The 12,513-nt window shown below is 33.2% G+C and overlaps 1 protein-coding gene across 4 annotated transcripts in view; it reads right to left on the reverse strand.

Moving 5' to 3' along the window:
• The window catches only part of LOC119839548 (toll-like receptor 6), a 190,495-nt gene that overhangs the window by 128,525 nt on the left and 49,457 nt on the right, over nt 1-12,513 (reverse strand). For 3 of the 4 annotated variants that reach the window (XM_038365891.1, XM_038365870.1, XM_038365860.1), the window contains one exon: nt 9,282-9,315. The exons of the other annotated variant lie outside the window; for it this stretch is intronic. The gene's annotated coding sequence lies outside the window, so the exon portion shown is untranslated. The remainder of the gene's footprint in view (nt 1-9,281; nt 9,316-12,513) is intronic. 4 annotated transcript variants of the gene reach the window in all.

Here is a 12,513-nt window from a genome sequence, read left to right on the forward strand (position 1 = left end):
ACATGAAATTTAACTCTGCATTATTATGTATGTTACGCTAAGTCCGAAAACGTCCATCGAGCAAAAATAGCCCACGTGTTATGGTCACAGCAAAAGAGCCATAACGCGAAATTCGTGTCGTGGCTCCACCACTATTATTGATAATATAAGAAGTCCCTTTGATGATCGAGTGAAAGCATCTGAGTCCAAATAACGTTTATAAACGTGTAATTCGCTGTTAGCCGATGTAAAGAAATAGTGAAAAGAAAAGAAATATTACTTATTTCTTTAGTCGGCGGTAATCACATTTGCTTTTGTTCGTTTTGGCCCTTTCATTCGCTTAATCGCGTTATTTCGGGACTGAGGCGGTACGAGGCATGGGCGGAGGCGGTTGGCTCTCCTACATTACTATTACATTTTGATATGGTAACCTATTTAAACAAAAATAAGAAAAACACTGCGGAATAGTAAGTAAGAGACAGTACTTTATATACTACTAGCTGTTCGCTCCGGCTTCGCCCGTGATACACATATAGCCTATGTAGTGACTCAAGGAAGTTGCAGGTTTCCAACGGTGAAAGAACTATTGAATTCGCTCCAGCGAAAGATTCCTATTCATAGTATTAGTGTAGATAATTTTATAACCAACGTAAAGTCTAACATACGTCCCTGTATAATATAATACCTACATATACATGCTCCTTCTTACAGAAGTACTTATTTCCCCCCATATTCTAATTCTTTTATAATGCGATTAGATCCCCATGTATAACAGAATACACAAGCTCATGCCCTATCCCGTGGACATAGGTACAGGAAAGCAATGAGGAAGGAAGGCCGTCTGCTCCCTCCCGCCATGTACCCACTGCCTTCGTATATAGGTGACTAATTATATCTATACAGAAAAAGGTTCAATCGAAACCTTCATAAGATGAAGCTATTTGTTGTTTTGGTAGAGAGAGAACACTTTATCCCACTGCGATGAAATTGAAGAAGGTTTTAGGCTGTATGTTTTGGACGTCAGCATTTGTGACATTGAAATTATCAGTTTTTTAAGAAACGAATATTTATATAATTCATTTATTAATGTATTCAAAGTTATCATTATACCATTACTATCATTTTTGTGCGTATGTATATTCTTTCATTTTAGTTGTTTATTGTCTTTTCGTTTTGTTCGCACACTGTATCGAATAGTTAATGGTGCACCTTGTAATTGGCGTGCAAATTTGTACACGGAATTATTTATTATATGTTCAGCTGTATGGCACCTTTTTTAAAATAAAAAAAAAAAAAAAAAAGATCACGTCCGAAACGGCTTGGCAGGTCAGAGGATAGTTATGCAAGCGAAGAAATACGAATGCTGAATATGTTACCTGCACTATTTACTTTATTCTAACATAATACAAAAGTAATACAAAAGTTCCATCGACAACCATTTCCCCTCAAGCTATCACTATTATCGATATCCAATAGTCGATAAGAATTTCCCTCGCGTGTAACAGACACACAACTCATACAAAATTACGCGGCTCCGTCCGTTCACTTGTTTATAGGCGTTCGTGTTGAAACCGACAGACTTAACGATTTCCCCGGTTATTTATATATTTATTTATAGCCCGAGATCAAAGGGCGAAAATGTAATTTCGTTACGGGCCTAAATATATTTTGCTTTTTAATATATTAACTGAAGTTTTGTACATTTTCAACTCGTGCCGAATTAAAAGTGATGTTAATTGAAAATCAATAAGAGATACTTACATAAACTATTATATCTGTATTATCATATTTTTATCATCCTAATCTTAATCATTTTTAAGGTCTGATCGTAACATATTATAAATCTTGAACTAATCTTCAAGTGAAATGTTTTACTTCTAGAAACTTCTTCAAAACAGTTTAGGCTAAAAACTACAAAACTTAGTTCGTATCCCGGTTTAACTAAATAAACTATAATAAAATATATCCAACATAAGTCTGTATGTTACGAGACGCTATCTCTTTCATTAGCAACCTTGGCTACTTATATCCATTATAAACCCATTTCGAGATTTACATATATTAAATAAAAGCTTTGTAAACTGAGGATTTACGCGCGTAGGAATAGTTAAGGAAAGTCCCAGATAATTTTTCATTTATAATGAAAAACAAAGCATTTACAATGGATTTACAAGCAATTAGTTAATTACATTATTTCATCTTTGCAAGAAGTCGTGTTGCTTAGATTTTATTTAAAATTTCGTTTATAACTAACACCTTTTAAACAGTTGGTTAAAAATTTTGAAATTAACAATCTGAAATGTAATATAACACATAATCAGAGTATTTGTTTGTACAATGAAAAGTTTATTGTGACTAAACGTTAGCCATAGAGAGAAATATTTGGAAGTCCACAAATCTAGAAATTAAATTTTTAACGGATTTTAAACGCGATTTATTAATTATATTATTAACCCGACGTTTCGAACACTTTACAACGAGCTTGGTCACGGGAAGACTGAAATAAATAAATCGCGTTTAAAATCCGTTAAAAAGTGTTTAATTTCTAAATGTGTAATGCTCGCGTAAAATCAAACACAAGAAAGTACACAAATAGCTTGTAGTGCTCAGCAGTTTTATAACGTAGGATAGAGTTATAGATTTAACAAAACATAATTCGTCACCCCATATCCCTATAGGAAACATGGTACCCCACTTATGACGTTTTTACGCTGTTGGCGCCATTACAAACTCGCTCCAAAAATGAAACGCAAAACACCGGTATAGCGAAAATATTCATTCGTAAGTCCATTTCGCAATTTACATATTAAAACAAAAGCAGTAAGCTAAGGTTAAACCCGTTAAACAATAGCACAGCTGAATAAAGATGGGCCGCCATTTTACCGGAATATTTTTAAACTAGCAACACCATTAGTGTAGGACGCAGTTTTTGCATCCAATTTAAATTTTTAGCTGGTATACCTAGTGGATATTACACGTATTTTACATAATACGTATTTTGCCGGTATCATTCTAGAATACTGTTCTTTTATGTCCACTGCGAGCGGTCAGGATAATTTCTTTGTTGGAAGCTTTGTTTGGATTCTTTGTTTTTTTAATTAAGCACTAATGGGTTTATTTAACCAAGATTAGATGTGACGGGTAGGTAGTTGAGTTGAGTTACATTGAAAGTCAAATAATTCACAATAATATTTTTAATTCCTTCTTTTTCGACTATTTAAGATACACAATTCCTTCATTTTATCAAGTAACATAATAATTTTAATACAAACACGACTTGTCGTAAGAAAAGTATTTTTAGCACTTTAAATATGAAAACACATGATAATATAGCAGCCTAAACACCGGCATTTGAACGCCCCTCAGCATAAAAGGCTGACTTTTAGCTGGCTTAATTAGAATGTCAACGACACTTATTAATCAAAACATTGTTTGGAGGCTATGCGCCACGCTCATTCGACGATACGTTCAAATGGGATTTAAATTCAACGCGTCTTATTTAGTTTACATCTTAATTCCAAGAGCAAACCTAGTTATCAAGAACTTTCAATGCTATAAAACTAAAAATTTCATGAAGAAGTATTTAAAGATAATGCATATTGAGAAATACTTTAATACATCCTTATGTATATAGGAGTAGGTACCTTATCTAAATCGTCTACACAACGGTATTTTGTTGGTATTGATACTAACACATTATCTGCGATTAAACCCTTAGAAAACTTATAAATCTGTGCATGGATAACAACTGGATCTAATATTGAAGTCCATATATTTCTTGCCCCGTTTTCAACTAGAAAGAATTAAATATTCATAGAATAACATTAATCACGGAACTTACGTTATCCATCTCAAGCACGAAGTTTTCGGAGAACGATTCTTATAAAATGTATCTCAGTCAGCTCGTTAAGTAACTTCGGATTGAAATATACCGCAGAAACAGTTTGGGCAACGCTGCTGCAAGTCAATTTAAAGTTTTTCAAGCAGATATTGTGTCCTTTCACTTCTATTCAAGATATTCCGATTGCTTCTGCGGATTGTTTTAATGCGGCTCTTGAGGAAGCTTTTGTGTTTAGTCAAAGTACGTCGGTTAACAAATGTAACTTTCATGCAATAATGTAGTACTATTATAGAGGAAAGCGATTAATTCTCCTGTTTCTTATTTATAATTTAATTCTTAAATAGGATTTTTAAATAGACATAAATATATGAGGGGTAATATACCAATAATCAAAAACGTATTAAATTCAAAGCAGAATTCGCTTTTTCCAATGTCCGTAACTCTTCAGTTTATCGCTCCTTCACGCAACGTAATTAAGTTAAGGATCTTACCCACATCAGGCCGCGTCATCAATCATGGTGGGGGAAGTATATAAGCGCTGTGACAGCGTCGGGCGGGCCTTTCTTCATTAGACAGCCGTCGAGAGCGGACGCAAGCGACTTATGTATTAATCATACCACTATTACCTTATAATGTCGTTCGCGCTGTCGACGCTTGCTTAATGACGCCTTATACATGATTGTAATTTATCAAAGCGATTGGAAAGGTAATGGGGTTTTCGTTTACGAAGTGAGGATGTGCATGGTCCATGTCTTTGAGAATAGAAAGGAAGCTTGACGACGACGATTTTTTTCAAAGGCTTTAAATACGCCAAAGAGAATATATTATTGATGATGCTTTATTCAAGTAGTTAGCTAGTTTCTATATTTTTGATATGAACCAGACATATCGCATTTTTTATGCAAATAACTCCGAGAAAACTATCTGGACGACGTTAGGTCTCGTACAAAGCTATCTCAATTTTTATTATCCTAGCATCTCGCCAATTCAACAACAATAAATAGATAACAGCACTAAATTGAATCCATTGCGCAATTCTCCATTACATTGTCCAGCGTACGTTCTGTTCCATGTGACATATTGTTGCCATTTCTTTAAAAACAGACCTGGAATATTGAATTTTTCGTCATTTTTGCCTTATCTTAAAGAAGTCCTATCTAGTGGTTACAGTCTTATGTTATAACCTACAGGAGACTAAAATGTCCGAAACTAAAACGGTTCTAGGAGAAAATAGATGTAATTGTAAAATATAAATACACCCATCACATGGAGCTCTTGTTACAGGCACTTCTTTGTATGGACATGGATTGCGTTATTTTAAAACTTATAGAAAGAAAATGTTCATATTAAGTAGTACTTACGATTGAATAAGATTGAGAATATACTTCCATATCATCCGTATTGCCTCTTAGTCCTTGTTTAACATTACAAAAGCTAAGTAATCTTAAAGTAAGACAAGTATTATCCGAGGGATACACCAAGTGTTTAAGACTCAAAGTTAACGCTCTACTTAAGTATGCTCTTTTGTTATTGTTAATTACTTTAAATTTTCACCAGTGAAAATCGACTCAGAAATGTATGAATCTTGCTTGCCCTACGACTTTAAAGTTGCTTTTGTTTTTGTGAAATAGTCGTAGCTACCTAAAGTACTTTATACCTACTTTTAAAAAGATGATAATGGTTGCTTTAACAACATCAAAAATTAATTTAAAACTTTAAGACTGATTTTAAACGCGATTTATTAACAATAAGATTGAATCTCATTATTAACCCGACGATCCAACACAATGCAGCTATAAAAGATAAAAATAATTTTTCTACAAAATGTTCTAGTATATCCTAATAATATTATAAGTATGGGTGGATGTTTGTTACTCTTTCACGTAAAAACTATTGAATGGTTTTTAGTGACACTTTACAATAATATAGCTTACTAGCTGCGCCCCGCGGTTTCACCCGCGTAAGTCCGTATCCCGTAGGAATATCGGGATAAAAAATAGATGTTGGCCGATTCTCAGACCTACCCAATATGCTTACCAAATTTCAGAGGAATCGGTCAAGCCGTTTCGGAGGAGTATGGCAACGAAAACTGTGACACGAGAATTTTATATATTATAAGATACATCAGAATAAGGCATGGGCTATATAAATATTTGCTGCTCGTAAGTTAGTCCGCCGGTGAAACCGCGCGACGCAGATAGTAAAGGCTATATAAATCGTTATTCAATTTCCACAGTTAAAACTAAATCAGCGGTATAGATGTGGGAATACCCTTTTTAGTTAACTTAAGTCAACTAACCAATTGTAATTCTTTGAACCGTCAAAAAATTAAAAGCAAAAATTAGTAAATTCCCCTCGCCTCCAAGGTATAATAAATCAGAGAGCTTCCGTGCTCTGGTCGCGTGCGGTCGAAGATTCGGAGCCCGATACGCACGCGAGGGGCACGCTATAATTATTTACACCATGGATTGTCTGTTCCGGCTTTCCCTTTAGTTCTGGCCAGGGGGCGCTCTGTGACGTCATCGACTGTTAGGTAACGTGACTATAGTATACAGTTCATGTATCTAAAGACAACTCCAAAACTTCTACAAGAAAGTCTTGTAAATTATTAATTTAGTATTTTTCAATCTGGAATCTGTATAGAGTATTTTATTTATATTGACAATGATGGTGTAATTAGTGTAAATTTTATTTAAAATCAACATCAGTCTGTGCAGCTGTCAAATGAAAGAAGCATTAAAAAACATTTCTTACACATTCCCAAAACGTGTCGCGAAAAAAAACACGCAATAAATCAGAAATAACGACCACAATATTATCAAAACATGCAATTTGCAGATAAAGCGTTCGAGAAGTAATGTAAACATCTCATTTAAGATAAAAACTGGTGAATGCAAGTCCAATTATAGTAAACTTTAATGCGTGAACCACTTTTTTAAGGCTCCATTCATATATTCTTAGCACGCGTCGTTTCATATTGTTTTTTGTTTTAACAAGGAGGTTGACACTTTATAAGTAACTTTTTAACATGACTTTATTCGAATAATATCAGAAGCCGAAAGACTAATGGTTTTAAAACTGAACGTAACCTAAAATGTTATCCCACTATCCGACTAATTTTATAAACCTAAAAGTTTGTAACTATGATTGGATGTGTCGATATTCGTATCTGTATGCACTTTGGTACAGAGATAGATCATAGTCTGGATTAGCAAATAGGCTAATTTTTACACGGGTACCGCGCGAGAGACGCCGCGGGTTATATCCAGTATTTAACAAATCAATCACAAGCACATGTCATGCTTTAATAGTTTTTGATCTTACGCGAGTGAAATATTTTCAAAATAAAGACTTTAACGCTATTTAGCTAGCTAGTAATAGAAAATATTAGTTCTCGTTTTATTGATATGGCCATTAGACTTTTAGGTTTCTGATTATTCAATACGAAGAAAGCTGTGTTATAAAAAAGTACTAAATATAACTCCGCCATAACTGATTGTAGTGTTAGTAATCTTATATATAACAATGTATGAGTATATATCTAAACTTACATATCGAATCATCTCAAATTCGTAGAATTATTTGATTCATACCCGGTAATATTAAAAATATCGGTCAACTGCAATATACTTAATATATACGTAACTTATAATAAAGGTTAGCGATCACTATCTAGCTTCAAGCAACTGAATTGATTGCCTCAATTTATAAACTTTATCTTCCCAGCAATAAATAAAACTTTCTACATATCCATAAAAATAATATAGCGTAAGTTTATGTCAACATCAAAATCTCCTCAATTTTGCTTCATCTACAACAAAGAGGAGGTTTTATTTTTAGTTATTAAATTACATAATGTGTATAATGCATAAGAATATATTTTAAGACCAAAATTATCTCAAATTAATTATTACTGTAATTAAACGATGCTGACTTTATAAGCCTTAACATTTAAGCCTTACTTAAGAACATTAATTACTTATTTATATAAAGAGAATTTATTTCAAACTTCACCAATTGCGTTGGGGCGAAATTCACCAACTTTAATACGAGTTTTGCACTTTTTTTGGAATAATTTGCAAAAAAACCCGCCGCAGTGTTCACTTACCTGAGAAATGTAGGAATTACTTCAACAATGTCTCTGTGTTTCTATTAATGAAGATTATTAGCTTTAATAGCTTACCCGATTGAAGCAGAAGGGAGGTAATGTCTTTCGAGCGATGTCTGACGTATGTATTGATGTATTTCCATTTGATCAGCACACTTTACATCCAAAACCGCTTGACGGGTTTTGACATATGAAGTATCTAACTGTCGTTGTAATCGTCAAAATGTAAAGGGGGGGGAGGGGGAATTTCCCCTAATAACCCTAGTAACAATACTGTTATAAATAAGACTAATAAATTAGCTGTTTTCGTACAATATTAATAATTCTCGTTACATTTATCATTAACATTTTTAAATTTCTTGTGAAATGTTTTCCATCCAATCGTGAGCACGATTTTTGACTATTGTCTCCCTCCAAGGGTATTTAATAAATTCATCCAAATCAATCGTAAATAACAAAGGAACCGACAGACAGAGTTAGTTTTGTATTTATTATTTGTATATTAGTTAACCCTCCCGGCGGCATTCATGCCATGATTTCTGGACGAAGGAGCTCAGACAATGCAGGGTCCGGTGCGGAAACCGTTCTGATATCCTATTAGACTCCCTTTTTCGAACTACCCGCTTTGCTCCCTAAATAGTATTATCTTTGTCGCCATCGGAATATGTATCCGGTCGGTTTTATTGTGGTTGTCCGTTTGATGACGTCACAATTGTCATTTAACCTTTACATATCAAGATGAAATATAAGATCCTAGAATAGATTGCTTTGATTAATACTATGTTAATGTAAATGTAACACACATTTTTCAAGGTCATTTGGTACGATGACACGATTGATTTATACATGTCGAATTTTGAACGATTGCATCCAAATAAGGTATTGTTTTTACATATTATCTATCGATGTAACTCATACGTATGGTACTATAAAATTGTAATCTATTAAACAGAGAGTTAGGTTTAGCATAATTTTAAATAGAGCACTCCATAAATAAATATAAGAACCGTCGACTAGTAAATAGCCATTAAAATCTTTAAAGTTCCAACCCTTCAACCGCTCCACAGAAAACTCCGATAGCGATCACCTAATACCAGTAATGGATCGGCCGGTCCGATTCTCCCATTTTCCGAACCGTTAGCAGATAACGAAACGTCGACCGCTTTATGGCCAAAGACTTTCAGTTAATATACGCGGGACTTAAAATACCCAGGCGTAGATCGAAGATTCCGTGGAATTCGCGTAGCATTTTAGGGTTAAGCAGTGTTCGGATGCAAGTTTATGTCCACCTACGTACAGCGCGGTATTTAAATGGCTCGAACAGGTCTAGAGTTAATTTTATCGAGTACTCACCAAGTCTGTTGAAATAAAATCATTCCCGTTGAATCTGGAACAAAACACAATTTCGTTAATTTAAAACACGAGGGAAACTTTTATAAAAATGAACATTTATTTCTAGAACGTTCGCATATCTGGATATGACGTCATGTCGTAAACAATGAATAATAAAACAGCCTCCGCAACTCGCGGGCTGAATAAATACCACATTTACGAGTCGCTCGTCTAACTAATTGGTTATTTTAGTTATATTTTTGATGGCATGACAAGTTACTTGTGCAACCAAAACGTCATGCATGGCGTTTGGTTAGTGTAAGAAATACTGGTCACATCAGTATTACACTTCTTCTTTTATATCTTGGCATAATTCGTGTCTAATTTTGCACACAATTACAGACAATGTTTTTGTTTAGAAGAGAAGTTGAAGTGACAAATATTGGCGCATCTTGGAACTCTTTTGACGAACGTTTATGAAATATATATTTGATTGTTTCCATTAGCAGAGAAACGGCGAATCCATGGAAATAGTGCATATGTAATCGCAATAATGGACACGTATTTTTAAAATATTTGAAGAGTCTCTTGTTTTGTGCCTGTTTAATAAAGTACCTGTTTTATATTAAAGATTACTCATTTATTGGAATATTAAAGAACATTTTTTATTGTGAGTAATAAGGAGTAGGTACGAATGCTTCATAAGCATTTTTCCAAGACTTTCTCATCGTAAAAAAACTATGCTTTTCTTATTCCTGGATAAAATCTGGGTTAAGATTCTATCTAGATATTGTGTCTATATTTATCTTGGCGTATTTATATACTTGCTCAATAAATAAGAAATATTAACTTTCAATTAAAAGTAAAGGAACAAGACGAAAAACGAGTTAGAGTTTTTCAATTTTTCAGTCAGTAATGTAAAAGCGAAATGTTATACGGATATTTATTATCATATACTGAACGCATAAATGCATTTTTCGAACAAAAATAAAGGGAATTTTTGAAGAAGAAACTCATTTAAAGCATTCAGAAAGTGCATCGAAATGCTTCGAATTAAATCGTATCAATCCTTGATAAGTGTACTAAGTTTGAATTAAATCTCTGTTTAAAGTCACCATCAAGTATAAAGGAGATAACATAAAAACATACAGGTGAAGCGTGTTAATAAATAAAACTATAATACTATATTTCTTATTACCTTGTAAATAATATTAAAGTAGTATTAACAGTATACGAGTGTATGTATAGTACAAAAGCTTATCACGTCAGGCCAGTAGATAAACTAATCAATCACGCGGCGTGCGCTGAAATGTTCTCTGTATTTGTCGGTATTATATTTTTATAAGTTGGTAATGTGGGAGAAAATGGAGATACATTTATTGGATTATGTTGTTTATGTATTTATTTTTATGAGTGCTTTTTGTGTGAGGCTTTTTGGCTTTTTACATATCATTGGTATTTTGTATTTCATTGTTATTATTGTACTGGTTAGCTGTGTAAGCGTTATAATTGTGGAGATTGAGTTCCTGTGATAAAATAAATATGAAGTTAATAATGTATTTACAGAAATCCGATTTTAGTGAAAATTAAGATTTATAATACGCTTTTTAACTATTTCTTTATATGCATGTGTTATTGTATTGTTTATTACGTAATATTGAATAAAAATAATAATTCACCCCGAAAGGGTTTAGGTTTATATATTAACTTTTAGGTTAACCTAACCTAAAAGTTAATATAGAACATTGGAACGGGTTAAGTAATTGATGCATGTTTGCGATAAGAATCGTAAGTTGAATTAGCGCTTTTAATAAAAAAAAGTACAAACTCTTATGAATAAATAAAGATAATTTATAATAGATAATATGAAAATATTTATCTTTTCCAATAAAATAATTTGGTAAAGATAAATATCTGATATATTTGAATTGCAGATGGTTTTACACGTCAACTGAAATACAATTTATATAAAATCTTGAATTTATATAATTTTAAATTGTATGAAAATAAGTTAAAATAACCATCCACAGAGCGATGTTAACGACTTAAATTATAAAACGATATTCGTACAACGTCGAAAATGATGAAAGATTCTGTTCAATTTTCCTTTAAATTAATATTAAGCTTTAATAATAATATGTACATAATTTCGCTGAAAGTTCGTTTAACGCAAATATCTCGATATTAATACATTAGATTTTAATTATTATTTCAATGTATTAAGTATACCATTACATCAATATACTCCAGTTCAATGAGTTTTATTTCTTAGGTTGATTAGAGGGAAACATAATGATGAGTCATATCCCGACTAAAAAAGACCTTTAAAGACATACAAGAGTCTTATATAAAAGTTTCAACGACATATGAAATTTAATAAAAAGTGGCAAGATTCCCGATGAGAAAAATCTGGAGTTCTTCAATAGAAGAATGAACGGGCACCTTCTGCACATGCTCAACATGAGGCGACCACCAAAATTCTGACAAATAAGCAAAAGTAGGCAATTTCTTAATATGTTTGACAGCATACTGCACTACTGGACCGATCAGGCTGGAATTTGGCATGCCGATGGCCGCTATTATGAAGGTAACCAGTAAGGATATACTTCGCAAGCATCCATTTAAATAGGATTTTTATAAATTTAAACCTCATAGTCCCGGGCACATCCATTGATAATAATATTATTTACGCCAGTGAAGTCACGGGCAAAAGCTTGTGAATATACCTAATTTTCGGGTAAAATCAAACACAAAAATATAGTAACGTATAGCGCTGATTTTCAGCAACCTGTCGCCAACTCAGTGCTGGGAGTTGAATAACCTGAGTGTTTTTCCTCAGACGCGTGGGAATGCGTCTAGATCTAGATTCTAACCGTCATCCGACTTCGCACAAAGGTTGCGTAATGAGTTTCAAAATAGGGACCTACTATTTAAAATTTCGTACTATACAAGGCGGTTTTTATTGAATGTTTTAATGTATCTAATAAGCAAATTTAAAGACTAATACACGAAATTCTAAGTGTGAAATGTGTTTCAGTAATTTTTAAATAGTTTTTAATATCAACAAGAGGGGTGTTGCTGTTAGCGTGGAATATTTGTATCTCTATGTCTGGCGGTGGTAAGTATTAGTTATATTGGTTCGAACACAACTCGCAATGTAATGCAAGGCGATTTTTTAAATCGCATGATATGATTTATTTACTAGCTTACTTGCTGTGCCCTTATATTCGTTATATTCTTTACAAGCTGCCCC

The sequence above is a fragment of the Zerene cesonia genome, chromosome 1 (genome assembly GCF_012273895.1).
Source record: "Zerene cesonia ecotype Mississippi chromosome 1, Zerene_cesonia_1.1, whole genome shotgun sequence".
NCBI lineage: Eukaryota > Metazoa > Arthropoda > Insecta > Lepidoptera > Pieridae > Zerene > Zerene cesonia.